This window comes from Pogona vitticeps, chromosome 3 (assembly GCF_051106095.1).
Source record: "Pogona vitticeps strain Pit_001003342236 chromosome 3, PviZW2.1, whole genome shotgun sequence".
Lineage (NCBI taxonomy): Eukaryota > Metazoa > Chordata > Lepidosauria > Squamata > Agamidae > Pogona > Pogona vitticeps.
Genome location: NC_135785.1, coordinates 155039007 through 155053206, shown reverse-complemented (window position 1 = coordinate 155053206; position 14200 = coordinate 155039007). Strand labels below are relative to the sequence as shown.

The 14200-nt window shown below is 43.2% G+C and overlaps 1 long non-coding RNA gene across 2 annotated transcripts in view; it reads left to right on the top strand.

Moving 5' to 3' along the window:
* The first annotated feature begins 267 nt into the window (after positions 1–267).
* LOC144588459 (uncharacterized) overlaps positions 268–14200 on the top strand; it is a 54645-nt gene continuing 40712 nt past the window's right edge. For both annotated transcript variants that reach the window (XR_013544035.1, XR_013544034.1), the window contains exon 1: positions 268–2541. This is a non-coding gene — a long non-coding RNA (uncharacterized LOC144588459). The remainder of the gene's footprint in view (positions 2542–14200) is intronic.

Genomic DNA, 14200 nt, shown 5'->3' with positions numbered 1-14200 from the left:
AAAAAAACTACCCCCAAAAAATAAAATAAAAATAAAACACTGCAAGCCCCATAGGAACATGCTGGGGCTGCAAAATAAATGAAAGAAAGAAAGAAAAAGAAAGAAAGAAAAGAAACCCCAAAATAAACATAGCAAGCCCCCAAGGTGCTGGGGCTGCAAAAAACAAAAGAAATCCACCACCGCCGGGGCTGGGGTGAGCGGCCAGAGCACCCCGGCCAGGAGGAGCCTCTCCTTCCAGAGCCTGGAGAGGTGGATCGCAGCGGGGGGGGGGGGCGCAGCCATGACGGTGGCCCAGGCCAGGCTCAGCCTCCCGGCAGCAGGACGCTGCTGGCACCACCCCACACCCTGTCCCCGTAGGAGCCCATCCGGGGGCAGCGGCACTCACCTAGCCATGCGGCTTCCTTTGGCGCTGCCTGGCTGGACCTGGTGGAGCCTCTTGCAGCACTTCAACAACAAGGCTGGTGGAGAAGGGGAGCTGCCCCCATGGGGCCAAGGACTGAGCACAGCCCTGCCAGGAAGGAGGAGGTGGTGGCGCGGGAGGACCCTTCCTCTGGGAGCCAGGATCAGGGCCCCCTCCACTCCTGCACTGAGGCCTGGGACCCAGCAGCAGCAGTGGTATTGGCCCCACAGAGGGTGGTGAGGAGCACTGAGGCCCAACTTGGGTGCCCCGGCGAGCAGTCCCCGGAGCCGTTGCCGGAGCGGGAGGCTGCGTCAGGCACCCCCAGTGAGTGAGCCACCTGCTGCTCAGGAGAAATTGGAACATTCTATGGTCCGGACATGTCAAAATTAGTTTACCAAACAGGTTAAAGGGTGTGTCTCCCAGCAACCATAATACAAAGCATGTGCTCATCTTCTGGAATCCTCTTGTCCTGGGTAATTATACATGATGGAAGTTTCTGTTGGAATTTGTGTATAGTGTAAATATATTTAAACTTCTGTTTTAAACAGCCAGGAAATTAATTTATTTTAAAAAAACCTTCCATTTTATGAACATGGGATATTGTACTTCGTTACCCATGATTTAAGTTGGTAGGAAATGGTTCAGTATTGCTGCATAATATTATGCCTGCCTTGCCAGCCAGATAAAAAGATGCCACGCTTTACGCAGCAAAGTGCAGACTGAATGTTGACAACATCAGTGGCAGCAGTCAAGATGATCTACAGGTTACCCTCTTCTGACCACTACCATTCACAAAGTGACACCAAGTAAGGAGAAAATCCCAGAAACTGACTCCTTTTTTTTAATCAGTTCACCACTTCTTACCCAAGCACAACACAAATTTCAGAGCTGTTTTTCAACAAATGTAAATGGTAGTGAAGGTATGCTGTAGAGTGATCCCCAACCTTGGGCCTCCAGATGTTCTTGGAATTCAACTCCCAGAAATCCTGTCCAGCAGAGGTGGTGGTGAAGGCTTCTGGGAATTGTAGTCCAAGAACATCTGGAGGCCCAAGTTTGGGGACCACTGCCGTAGACCATCTTGGCTGCTGCTATTTCCTGGCTTTTTAAATCATGGGTAGAGAAGCACAGTATCCTACATTCATAAACAGGAGGGTTATTTTCTTCTTCTTTTTTAAGGACTGAATCTCCCTATAACCATGGAGCTTCCTGACTCTCTGAAATTCACTGGACAGAAGTTATGTTAAAACACACCAAGCAAATAATATTCTTACACAGCTATTTCTCATCAAATTCTTCCTCTAAAAAAAATGCAGAGCAGGAATTTTTGGCCTGCTGCTGTTCTTTTAAAGATAGTCACAGAGATTCTTCTGTGATTAATATGCTTGCTGACTAATTTCTGATGAGCCAGAGGATCTTAGCCGCCCAACATACATGACCCCTCCAGATAAAGATTGAAAAGGTTGCTTTCTTCAACGAACATGCACTCACAATCACACATGCCACCTTTAATAGCAAGAGAGCAAGACTGTCTCCCAAATGCTTTGCAAGTGCACATCACACAGTTAAGAATATGTATTTCTCTCACAACAAACACTCAAGCAATCCCTTTCAAGTCTCTTTCCTCTACCCACACTAAATAAAATAAAACAAAAACAAAGAGCTGCTCCTCAGTGAACTTTCCTCCCGCCTACACAGGTGAACTCCAAAAGTCAAATAAATCCAATGTGAGGTTTCTTCTTCTATTCTTACCAGCACAGAAGTCCATCAAAGCACCTTTTCCAAACATCAGTGCGAAATTGAAAGAAAAACAGCTGCAGCCAAGCAATTTACCTACCCAGGGCATGACCCCATTAGCTCATTGGCTGGGATGGAGTCCCATCAGAGTCCTTGGAGGGTCAGATTTCCATAAGAGCCCATCCATTAGTGAAGTTCACCTATCTTTTCTTCTTGCCCCTGCCTCTTCCCTCACCCCACCCCCACCCCCTTGTTCTTTATGGACCAAGAAATGTCAGCTCCTGAATTTTGTTGGGCCTTCAGAGAAAAGAAAAAGATGTGTGTTTGTTGTTTTTGCAGGGAGGCACTTGACTGCTGAGCTCTAACAAAGACTGAGTATTTAGCCTTGGTTGGGCATTCAGAAAAAGGTATGTTTGTAAGCCTGAATGGAGATTAAGTTCTAGCCCTGCCTCGTTGTCTGCTGATGTTTCCACGTGAAGGAGGGCAGTCTGAAGAGACAGTTGGCTACATGTTGAGTCTTTCAACATGATTGGAAATAGTGATTATTCCAGTCAATGGAAAAACTCCAGGTGTGGCAGAAATTTTCTTCTTCAAGTAGTCTCCCTCCCCCTGGAGACAAAGACAGGTGTGGGTGGGTGGGGGTAGATCTCCTTACCTGCTTGCACTTTAAAACCGACCATTCAATGCCTGAGTAGGATTGACAGTCCACACATGCTCCTCAATACACCTAGCAGAGCAGGGATTTGAACCCAAGTCTCCTGATTCTGTATCTGATACGCTATGGACTGTATGACACTGGCTATCCATTAACGCCTTTATTAGATCAATATAGTCTCAAAGACAGATTGCCTTTCAAGTCCTATAGAACTCTTCATCAGGCTGGGCTGCACAAAATTACCTTGGTCAGAAGCTGAGGTTAGACTGAGTCTTGAACTGTGTGAAGTAGAAGCTTTGTTTAATCCAGTTTACCAGTCAGTCATCTTTTACATTTTAAAATAAAATGATTCATGGGGAGGAGGGTCTTTATGTAGGTAAAGAAACAAACCACAAACACTGATACAACTACTGGTGCATACAGGAAGAATATGGCACAGCATCCCAATTCTGTATGAACTTCAGACATGAGGCCAGTCCCATTCTGGGACATTCTCAAAGTACTGCTCAGATTATCCCTCTGAAATGATTGTTGTTTAGCTAGATATTTTAACAAAACTACAGCAGCCGCTGTTTATTTTACTTCTCTATATATTAATTTTCAATAAGCTGCAGAAAATACCAGGCAGTGAGCATTTCAGAGTTACTAACCACTATGTCACACTTACCATATTTTTCGCACCATAAGACACACTTTCCCCCCACAAAACAGGGGGGTGGAAAGTCTGTGCGTCTTATGGAGGGAAGAAAACAGATTATATTTTCCTGTTTTCTTCCCCTAAAAATTGGTGCGTCTTATGGAAAGGTGCGTCTTATGGAGCAAAAAATACGGTACTTATTTGATTTATATCCCATATTTTTCTCAATGCTGTGTCCCAAAGTGGTTACCTCATCATCATCTTGTGCAGCATAGTAAACAAAAATGTATTTCCACTTCAATAATAGTAATAATGTCTAATTGTGATGACTTTTGCATATCTTATTCTAGATAAGTGACTGTTGCTCTTGAAGAAAAACGGGGGGTGGGGAGGAATCCCTCGTCTAGGTGCCAGCTTTCATTTTTTTTCCCTGAGAAATCCCGTGGAAAAGTTTTATGGTCATTTTTGAAGGAAAGAAATACCAGACTGTGCAAGATGATGACAATTTCTGCACAGAATAGCATCCTACCTGTACAGCAGCTACATGGTAAGGGCAGAAGATACACCAAGCAGAGCTGAACTGTGACAACCTCTGCACAAAATGGCATTTTTCCTCCGCAGGACTTACAGGAAAGGATATTAAGCTGCACAGAATTTACCAGTTTCCTGTGTAGACAATTATTAACATTTTTCTTAAAGAGAAGACAGGAAGATGGAAATACCCTCTGCCCAAAGGGAAATCTCGGCACAGTGAGAGTCTGCAAACTGCAGAGTAACAAGACGTTCTTGTTGCATCATACTTCATCTCATCCTCTCCCATCTAGTTTTTGTCCCCCAATACTAATTTCACTCTGTGTCTATCAAGCATATTTAGGCCTCAGTGTGCAGGTGGGATTCCCCAAAGAGTTTTTGTCCTTCTCAATGGATATGTTCTGCAATCCCAAGAGTTCTCCACCTCCTTTTGCATGTGTGCTGTTGTGCTGGGCATTGTACCTTGTAGATTAGTTATAATTATAGAAAAGCTTTTACTCGGGCACATTTTGATATGTTACTACTAGCCAGTTTATTAGGCCGCTATACACAAATTCCATATCATGAGAGAGTTTGCTCTTGTGATCAAAAATCAGTGGAGGACCTGGCACATATAGTGCTCTATTGTCCACTATTAGACACCTATTGTGAAAGACTCCTCAATCCTATTTTACAAAAACATTCTAGCAATTCTGAACAAGAAATACCTCAAGATTTTACTTTCCGATAGAGACAAATTTGTCACTTTCCGTATGGCACGGTTTATCTCTACATTGATTAAAAATAAAATCTATATCCCCTGCCTCTACCAATTTAAATTAATAGCTAAGCAACTGTATCTTTGGGGTTGTTACCCCCATGATAGGTGCCTGCTGCTGGCATTGGTTAATGTTTTCCATCTGTGTTTGTCCTCTCCTTAGATGCTTAAATTTTGTGCTGTAATAGAAATCAACTTGATACTAAATGGCTTTTAATATTTTATTGTACTACAGTGGTGCCCCGTATAGCGACGTTAATCCGTTCCAGGATTAACGTTGTTATCCGGATTCTTCACTATGTGGGAGGGGAAAACCCATAGGAACGCATTAAACTCCGTTTAATGCGTTCCTATTGGGGGAAAACTCACCGCTAAGCGAAGAATCCCGATCCGGCCACCATTTTCACTGCCTCGGTAAGCGAGGCGTGAAAATGCTGCGGGCGGCCATTTTCCCCCAGCCGGGCAGCACTTGCTTTGGCTGTGGACGCCTCCCCGCAGGTTGCACCGCCCAGCTGGGGGGAGAAGGTTCAGAGCCCCCGCAGCGGACGCTTCCCCGGAGGTTGCTCTGAAGCCAGGCTTCAGAGCAACCTCCGGCGAAGCGTCCACCGTGGGCGCCCTGAACCTTCGCCACCTTCTCCCCCCAGCTGGGCAGGGCATGCCTCTGAGCACCGGCAGTGGACGCTTTCCCGGAGGTTGCTCTGAAGGCTGCGCCTCCCAGCTGGGCGGCACTGCCTTCAGAGCAACTTCAGCTTCCACCCCGGGGCTCGGAGGCAAGCGCTACCGAGCACCGGCGGTGGACGCTTTCCCTGGAGGTTGCTCTGAAGGCTGCGCCTCCCAGCTGGGCGGCGCTGCCTTCAGAGCAATCTCAGCCTCCACCGGGGGTGCTCGGAAGCAAGCCCCACCTAGCTGCGGGGCTTGCCTCCGAGCACCGGCGGTGGACGCTTTCCCTGGAGGTTGCTCTGAAGGCTGCGCCTCCCAGCTGGGCGGCGCTGCCTTCAGAGCAACCTCAGCTTCCACCCCGGGGCTCGGAGGCAAGCCCTACCGAGCACCGGCGGTGGACGCTTCCCTGGAGGTTGCTCTGAAGGCAGCACCGCCCAGCTGGGCGGCGCTGCCTTCAGAGCAACCTCAGCTTCCACCCCGGGGCTCGGAGGCAAGCCCTACCGAGCGCCGGCGGTGGACGCTTCCCTGGAGCACCGCTGGCGCTCGGAGGCAAGCACCGCCCACCTGGGGGGAAATGGTGCAAAGCGATTTTTCCCCATAGGGGCCATCGGTATGCGATCGCTTTTGCGATCGCAAAATCCGCATCGGTATGCGGATTCGTCGTTAAACGGTGCACTCGTTATACGAGGCACCACTGTATATCCTAATGGACTATATTATATTGTTTATATCATTTTATATTGTTTTATCCGATGTATGTTGCAATGGCCTGTGTGCCACGCAATAAACTTATTTTGCTTGCTTACTTGTAGATAAGAAAGAACATCTTAGATGATACTGCATGAAAGAAACAATAGATCTGAGACCTAAAAACAAACCAACAATCCGACCCAAAAACAAAAACAAAAAACACCCCTCTCAGGTTCCTATGATTAGTTAAGCATGAAATTATAAACACACCATACACATGGTTGTGAGCTCTACTTTTCCTGAGAGAACTCACTCATACAGATACAAGACAATATGCAATATATATGGAGGTGCTTCTGTCAGATTATTTCACTCGCATGATTAGAAAACTGTTCCCTTGGTGCTTTGGGTATCAAATTTCAAGCCCCCCTTTTTATTATAGTGAAGGCATACTGTAATCTAATGGAAAATATTGATTTACCTTTGTTTTCCATTTTTAATTGTAATTATTATGCCAAGTGAAGTCACATTTATTTCAATGACTAACGTCTTCTGCTGTTAGAAGTGATCACAGCAGACTGGCTTCAAATAATCTATGATACGGACCAACAGATATGTAGTGGTTGCATATTGGCTCAAAGTTACTGATTTGTTTAGTTGCATTATAAATTGGTTGCCATGGTTATATTTCAAGAGATAGAACAAAATGACCAACTCTCTCCGCAATTCTGTTCTGTAAATATTTTATGAACTTGACCAAGTATTTTAGGTCATTAGCTTAAAAGTTTGATGCTTAGGCCTCTCAGTTCAGCAGCTCACTTCTTTTCCACAAGGTAAGTTGATTTGTTCCCATGCTGCTGCTGAATAAATATGGTAGACATATCCATCAATGTGCAGACTCTGAAAAAAGCAAGAGGTTGGAAGTAACTGGGTGTCACTAACTAGTCCACAATTAGTCCCTTTCTCAAGTAATTGAGGTATAACTATATCACTTTGCAGTATCTATCTATCTATCTATCTATCTATCTATCTATCTATCTATCTATCTATCTATCTATCTATCTATCTATCTATCTATCTATCTATCTATCTATCTATCTATCTATCTATCTATCTATCTATCTATCTATCTATCTATCTATCTATCTATCTATCTATCTATCTATCTATCTATACCCTGCCCATCTGGTGGCCATTACTCTACTGCTACTACTCAATTGCAACTAGATGAGAGATAATGTCACTTTTTTCCCGTGTAACCTTTTAGTTATTTTTTATAGTTTCAGCAGCAGAGGAATAACATGTTTCAAGTACTGTCTCAAGCTCTGCCTTCTTCTCTGTTGTTGTTGTTGTTGTTGTTGTTGTTGTTGTTGTTGTTGTTCTTCTTCTTCTTCTTCTTCTTCTTCTTCTTCTTCTTCTTCTTCTTCTTCTTCTTCTTCTTCTTCTTCTTGATCATGTTGTTCTTGTTGTTCTAGTTGCTGTTGTTGTTTTAATCTTAGAACTGCAGAGCTGGAAGGGACTCTATGGATCATCCAGCCCCTGTCAAGGAGGCACAGTGCAGGAATCCAGCTCCCAAACTCTGGCTCCACAGCCATATACAGTAAATAAACCACTGAGCTATCTAGCATTTCTTTGAGTGTTGAGATGATCAGTGAGACAGATGGGAGGAGAACTACATTCTGTATCTCAGGCCAGCAGCTTGTTGCATTCAAAGGTGCAAGTATCAGAAAGGAACTATTTTAGCTAATTTGGTGAAACAGAAATTCTGGTTTTAAGGAACTGTACATATCACAAGAGCTGATTGCATTTGGGGGCATAAAATATAATAGCAACCAATGTTTTATAAAAGTAGCTTTACATGATCTGGAAACAAGTAAATGTCCTGTTCATGAGCAAGAATAAGGCACAGCTGAAATGGCTTGTGTGTTGTCCATTTATTCTTACACTCTGGGACAGACCCCATATGCAAGTCCACATGCATGCAAGAATAACTCAATAATGAGAATTAAGTTCCAGGAGAAAAGAGATTCCAGGTAAGGTGGCACTTTGCTTCTTCATTACCTAGATGGATTGGTCACTATAATACACTGAATTTGTATGAATAAAGTGCTCTCCCACATCACTTCAACCTGATTTCAGAAGAAGAGTTTGTGCTTTGTACCACAGGTTACACAACTCTTTCCCTCATTCTGACCTGGCAAACTTCAGAGTGAAGGGAAACATCAGAAATACTCCTGACATTTCCCCTCGAAAGCTTGCCATGTCAGAATGAGGGAAAGAGTTATGCAACTTGGTAGTGTCACAATTGCTGTGGAATGTGCCCAAGCTTTTTTAAAACTACACATCCCAGAATCCTTAAGCCAACAGGACCTTTAACACTAGCAATTCCCACTAAAAAAACAAACAAACAAACAAAAAATGGCCGCGCATTCAGGTGCTGCAGCTCAGTGCTCATCGACTTGGCGTTCTTTATGGATGTTTTTGTGTGTATTATTTTGTGTTGTGAATACCTCCGGCGGAGTGAATATACTCTACAGCAATTGTGAACTTATGAGGATTGGACTGCAATGTAAACAAGAGATAACAGCTAAGTTTATTTGGAAACATGGCATACCATCAGAGATTGCAAGGTCTCCCGGCTCTCTGTGGACTGTAATTCCGGCAAGAGTGAGTGTGAGAAGGAAAAGAAAACGAAAGGAGAGGAAGAAGAAAAGGGGCTGCAGGGCTGGTGTTTTGTATAGGCTGCAAAAACAAACGAAGCGGCTACCACTCCCAAGTCTCTTTCTGACTAATGCCAGATCAGTGGCAAACAAGATGGATGACTTAAGGTTACAGGTCTCCTCAAGTAAGTTTGTGAAAAACTGCTGCTTGTTGTTAATCACTGAAACCTGGCTGAACCCCACTATTCCAAACACTGTTATTGATATGGAAGGTTTTTTATTACATCGTTTGGACAGAGACAGGAATGTGGGGAAGTGCAGAGGAGGAGGATTGTGCGCGTTTGTTAGAGAGAGCTGGTGCACAAACTCAGAGATTATAACACGTCATTGCTTGTTGGAGCTGGAATATCTGTCTGTTAAATGCAGACCTTTCTACCTTCCTCGGGAATTCAGCGTTGTCATTATTCTTGTTGTTTATATTCTGCCGGATGCAAATGCAGATTTGGCGCTGGGTCATCTGGGCAATGAAATTGGCAACTTGCAAAGCAAATTTCCGGATGCTGTATACATTATTGCAGGAGACGTCAATCATGTAGACCTACGTGCGGTCCTCCCTAAATTCCATCAACATGTAAGGTGTGCTACTAGGGGGTTGAACACCTTAGATAAGGTCTACACGAATATTGCAAATGGATACAGGACATTACAATTGCCACATCTGGGCCAGTCTGACCATATGTCCCTGTTTCTAGCTCCGGAGTATATTCCTCTGAGAAAACAGTCAGGGCCAGTAGTCAAGACAGTGAAAAGCTGGCTGGAGGGAGCAATGGAGCAGTTAAAGGACTGTTTTGAACAGATGAATTGGGAAGTTTTTGACCATCCTGATTTGGAAGAACATACAGCTGCAGTGTTAGGGTATATGGCACACTGTATTGACACTGTCACAATGGATAAACATATCCGGGTTTATCCCAATCAGAAACCTTGGATGACCGGGAAGGTTAGACGTCTGTTGTATGCTAGAAATAAGGCTTTTAAGTCTGGGGATGATCTAGACTACAGTGTAGCAAGAACGAACTTGAGGAGAGGCATTAAGCAAGCTAAGGCCGAATATAAGAGGAGAATTGAGGACTGCTTTCTCAGCAATAACATGAGGCAAGTTTGGCAGGGGGTTCAACAACTAACAAACTACAAAGCAAAAAAGGTTTCCTCGGGCGGAGGCGTGGAGGTGGCTGAGGAGTTGAACAACTTTTTCACTCGATTCGAGATCGATCAAACTGAAACTGTTCATTTGCCATCATTTGCTCAGCAGAGTCCCCCCTTCATTGTGACTGAGCAGGATGTGAGACAGACTATGAAGGTGGTTAATTCCAGAAAAGCAGCTGGACCCGACTCAATTCCTGGTCGGGTGGTAAAAGGCTGTGCTGATCAGCTAGCCGGGATATGGACTGTAATTTTTAATCGATCCCTGACACTATGTGCAGTTCCTGTCTGTCTCAAGGCTTCCATCATCGTTCCACTGCCTAAAAAGTTGCCTACAAACAGTCCGAATGACTATAGGTCGGTGGCACTAACTTCAATCTTAATGAAGTGCTTTGAGCAGTTAATTCAGAAATATATTATCTCCTGCCTTCCTGATTCCTTTGATGGGCTTCAGTTTGCTTATAAAGAAAATAGATCAACTGAGGATACGATTAATACTGTGCTTCATATGGCTTTATCCCACTTGGAAACACAAGGGAATTATGTAAGAATGCTGTTTGCGGACTTTAGTTCTGCTTTTAATACCATTATACCCCACAGATTAATAGTCAAATTTAAAGATCTAGATTTTCCAGATTCTATCTGTCTGTGGATTTTGGATTTTTTAACAAATCATCCACAAAGGGTTAAACTGAATGACTACATCTCTACTGACAAGATACTCAGCACTGGCACTCCACAAGGTTGTGTCCTCAGTCCACTACTGTTCTCCATTTATTCATCGGATTGCACCAATAACCATCCCAGTAATAGGATTATCAACTTCGCAGATGACACTACAGTAGTAGGACTGCCTCGGGGATGATGAGTCTGCGTATCGGGATGAGGTATTACAGCTATCCCGCTGGTGCAAAAAAACCAATCTTCTATTTAACATCCAAAAAACCAAGGAATTTATAGTGGACTATAGGAAAAAAAGAGCAGATATCCAGCCACTGTATATAGATGGAGTTTGTGTGGAACAGGTGGTTGAATGTAAGTTTCTTGGGACCATCATAACAAATGACCTGACTTGGAGTGCAAACACCGCTGTGTTAATTAGGAAGGCGCAACAACGGTTGTATTTTCTAAGGACTCTTAGAAAACAACAATTGACTGAGAGTTTGTTGATCACCTTCTATCGGAGTTCGATTGAGAGCATATTATCCTACTGTCTCTGTGTATGGTTTAAGAGCTGCACAGTGGCAGAGAAAAAGGCAATTCAAGGGGTGATCAAGACGGCCCAAAACATCATTGGCTGTTCACTCCTCTCTTTGGAAGAATTGTATAAGAACAGATGTAAGAGGAAGATATCTAATATACTGAAGGACTCCTCTCATCCGGGACATCAGCTCTTTGAACTATTGCCATTGAGTAGGAGATTCCGGGTATTGAAAGCAAGGACAAGCAGATTCAAGAACAGCTTTTACCCAAGTGCAGTATTGAGTTTAAATGCGGGGTCATAAATTTTTGGTGGAATTTTAATTGCTGGGAGAAATGGGATATCTATATTGGTATGGTGAGTGTTGTGTATATTTTAACTTTTTTTTTGTAGCGGTGTTGTCCAGTTTTACCTTGGGGAAGAGCACCTCATTTCGTTGCACCCAATTGTGAGTGCAATGACAATAAATTTCTTATGTCTTATGTCTTATGTCTTAATCATTGACTTAACATGGTGAAAACCTAATTGTATCAGGTCTTCACCATGTCATGTCAGTGGTCAGTGGGTAATGACACATGCTGAGCAGAGGAATACCAGTTGCTCACATGATTAGACCTAACGGAAAACAAATCTGTTATGGAACAATGTACCACAGTTTGAAATCCTCCTGTTCAATGACCTGACTAAGATGTGATCCAGCTAACAGATTTAATTACCCATATCGCATGTTTGTATTCTGGGCATCCCATTCAATTCCCTTCTGCCACCGTTTTCCATTTTTCCCTTAATGGACATTATGATTTATTGGGCTAGATTATACATGTGTGTAGTGAAGGGCAGGTGCCACCTTAGCTTTGTTTTCTTATTTCCTTTCCTCTTCCAAAAGTGTATAGTTTTACAGACTTTGTTGTTCCCTCAAGCTGATGCCTCTGTCATGTTTCCACTGATTTTATTTCAACTGGATTCCTGTCACAATTTGATACCCAAGACCTTTGTCAGAGAGGGTGATGCCAACATTGCTGAGAAGTGTTGTAAATGAACTTATTAATTCATGACAGGATTTGCAATCCTATCAAGGAACGTGATTTCTTACTTTCCTAAAGAGACATTGCAGTTGTTCTTATGTAAAGAAATTACGTACTTAATTTTTGTTTCTCAACCTAAATTGGAATGACACTCTCTTTCTCTGTGTGTCTGTCATTCTGAAAAAGAAATCCTGCAGTTCTACACGGCATGCTTACATTAGTTTTAAAGGCAATAAGCCAATCCCTTATTTTTCCAGAGTGAAAAAGCTGAGCTTGGCAAAAGCAAATTATGCAGAGACAGTGGAAAGCCAAATAATGAAGATGGTGAGGAAAAGGAAGAGGCGAGGAAGGCAGGATATATTCTTGTCTTCTCCATTCCCCGCCCTGAAAAACATGCATTGTAATAGGCAGTCTAAGTCCCTATCATTTCTTGCTTCTTCACTGGCATACCTATATACTAAATGCAGTGAGGTTTATCTACTTTAAGGCTGGCCTTTGCAATCTCAGTTCTAGTCCAGTTCCACAAATATTGGGTCAGAGGAAAAGTGTCAACTACACGCCAACATTTGCAACACAGTTTGAGTATTTCTCCAGCTTAGATTTTAATATAAAACAGTGGAGAAGCCTCTTTCTCCCATCCCTCTAGGCTTTATAGGCATTTTAGCTGCGTGAGAGTGCCACGACAATTTTGTGCAGCAGAAGAAATCAGCATTCTATAAGGGAATTATTAAAATGGGAACATTCTAAACAAAAAATGTAAAATTTTAAAACTGGGCTTCAAACTTACACCAAATTTAGTACAGATGTAACAGACAGTCTGCTCTTGTTCTGTGCCAGATTTGGGGAAGGGTTTTCAAGCCATGATAATTGCTTTTGTGTTTGGGTGAGAAGTGGTTCACTGATGAAAAAATGAGCCAGGTTCTGGGATTTTCCCCTGCTTGGTGTCTCTCTGTAAATGGCAGTGAGCATAAAAGGGCATCTTACTGTTTAATAGAAATGATATAATAAGAAATGTATCTCTCTCTCTCTCTCTCTCTCTCTCTCTCTCTCTCTCTGTGTGTGTGTGTGTGTGTGTGTGTGTGTGAAAAATCCTAAAAGCAGAATAAACTAATTCACAGGTTTAAAATTGCATTTGGAAAACTCAGGGACATAATTTAAAATACATTTATGTGGCACCAAAGGACAATATGAATGTCACATGAATGTCTATGATGAAAGTACTCCAACAGTGGTGTGCTAATGAACAAATCCTCACTCTAGTAACCAATAAACCATATGTTTACCATACCTGATAAGGGTTCCTTAAGGATTAAGACTGGAGGCCTTTCTCCTGGCATGTTTGCTGTGGACATGGGAAAGGAGATGGTTAGTGGTGGCTGCAGGCTGTCCATCTCCCTGCTGTACTTCCATTGGCAGGGAAAGACTGTCCTGTCCTTTGCAGGAAGGCTTTTAAATACACAAACAGTGGCTGAGGAAAGGGACTTTTAAGAGGAAGGTTGTCCTTTTAGCTTTTTTAATGGATTTTACAGTGGGGCTAGGTAAAATCCAGAATAGAACAGAACAGGACGGAACATAACAGCACTGATGTTACCTGTCTGTCATGGGTTTGGAGGGAAAGTTCCATCCTATGGGGAGTGGAAGGCGGGACATCAGGAGGAGGGGCTGTACTGTATAAATATGTGATGCCTGTGTGGTGAGAGAGGAGATGCTGAGACAGACTGTGAGACACTGGGTTGGGACGAAGCAGCAGCTGGGGAAGAAGAAGCTGTTGTGGGAGTCTGGGTGTCTGACAGGGTACTACTGTGTGTCAGAGTACCAACCTGATAAGTTCAGGTGTCTGTGGGTTAGCCAGAACTGATGGGTTCAGGGTCTGTGCTTTAAGTTAAAGGTTCTAGGTGAACCAAACTGTATGCTTGTGTGTGTAAGAATAAGCCACGTTACTTTATTTTATTCACCTGATTGTTTTATTTACCCTGTTTGTATTTAAAATAAACCTTATTCTTTTATTGTTTAAAAATCCATCCCTGGTCTGTGTGACTTCTTAAAG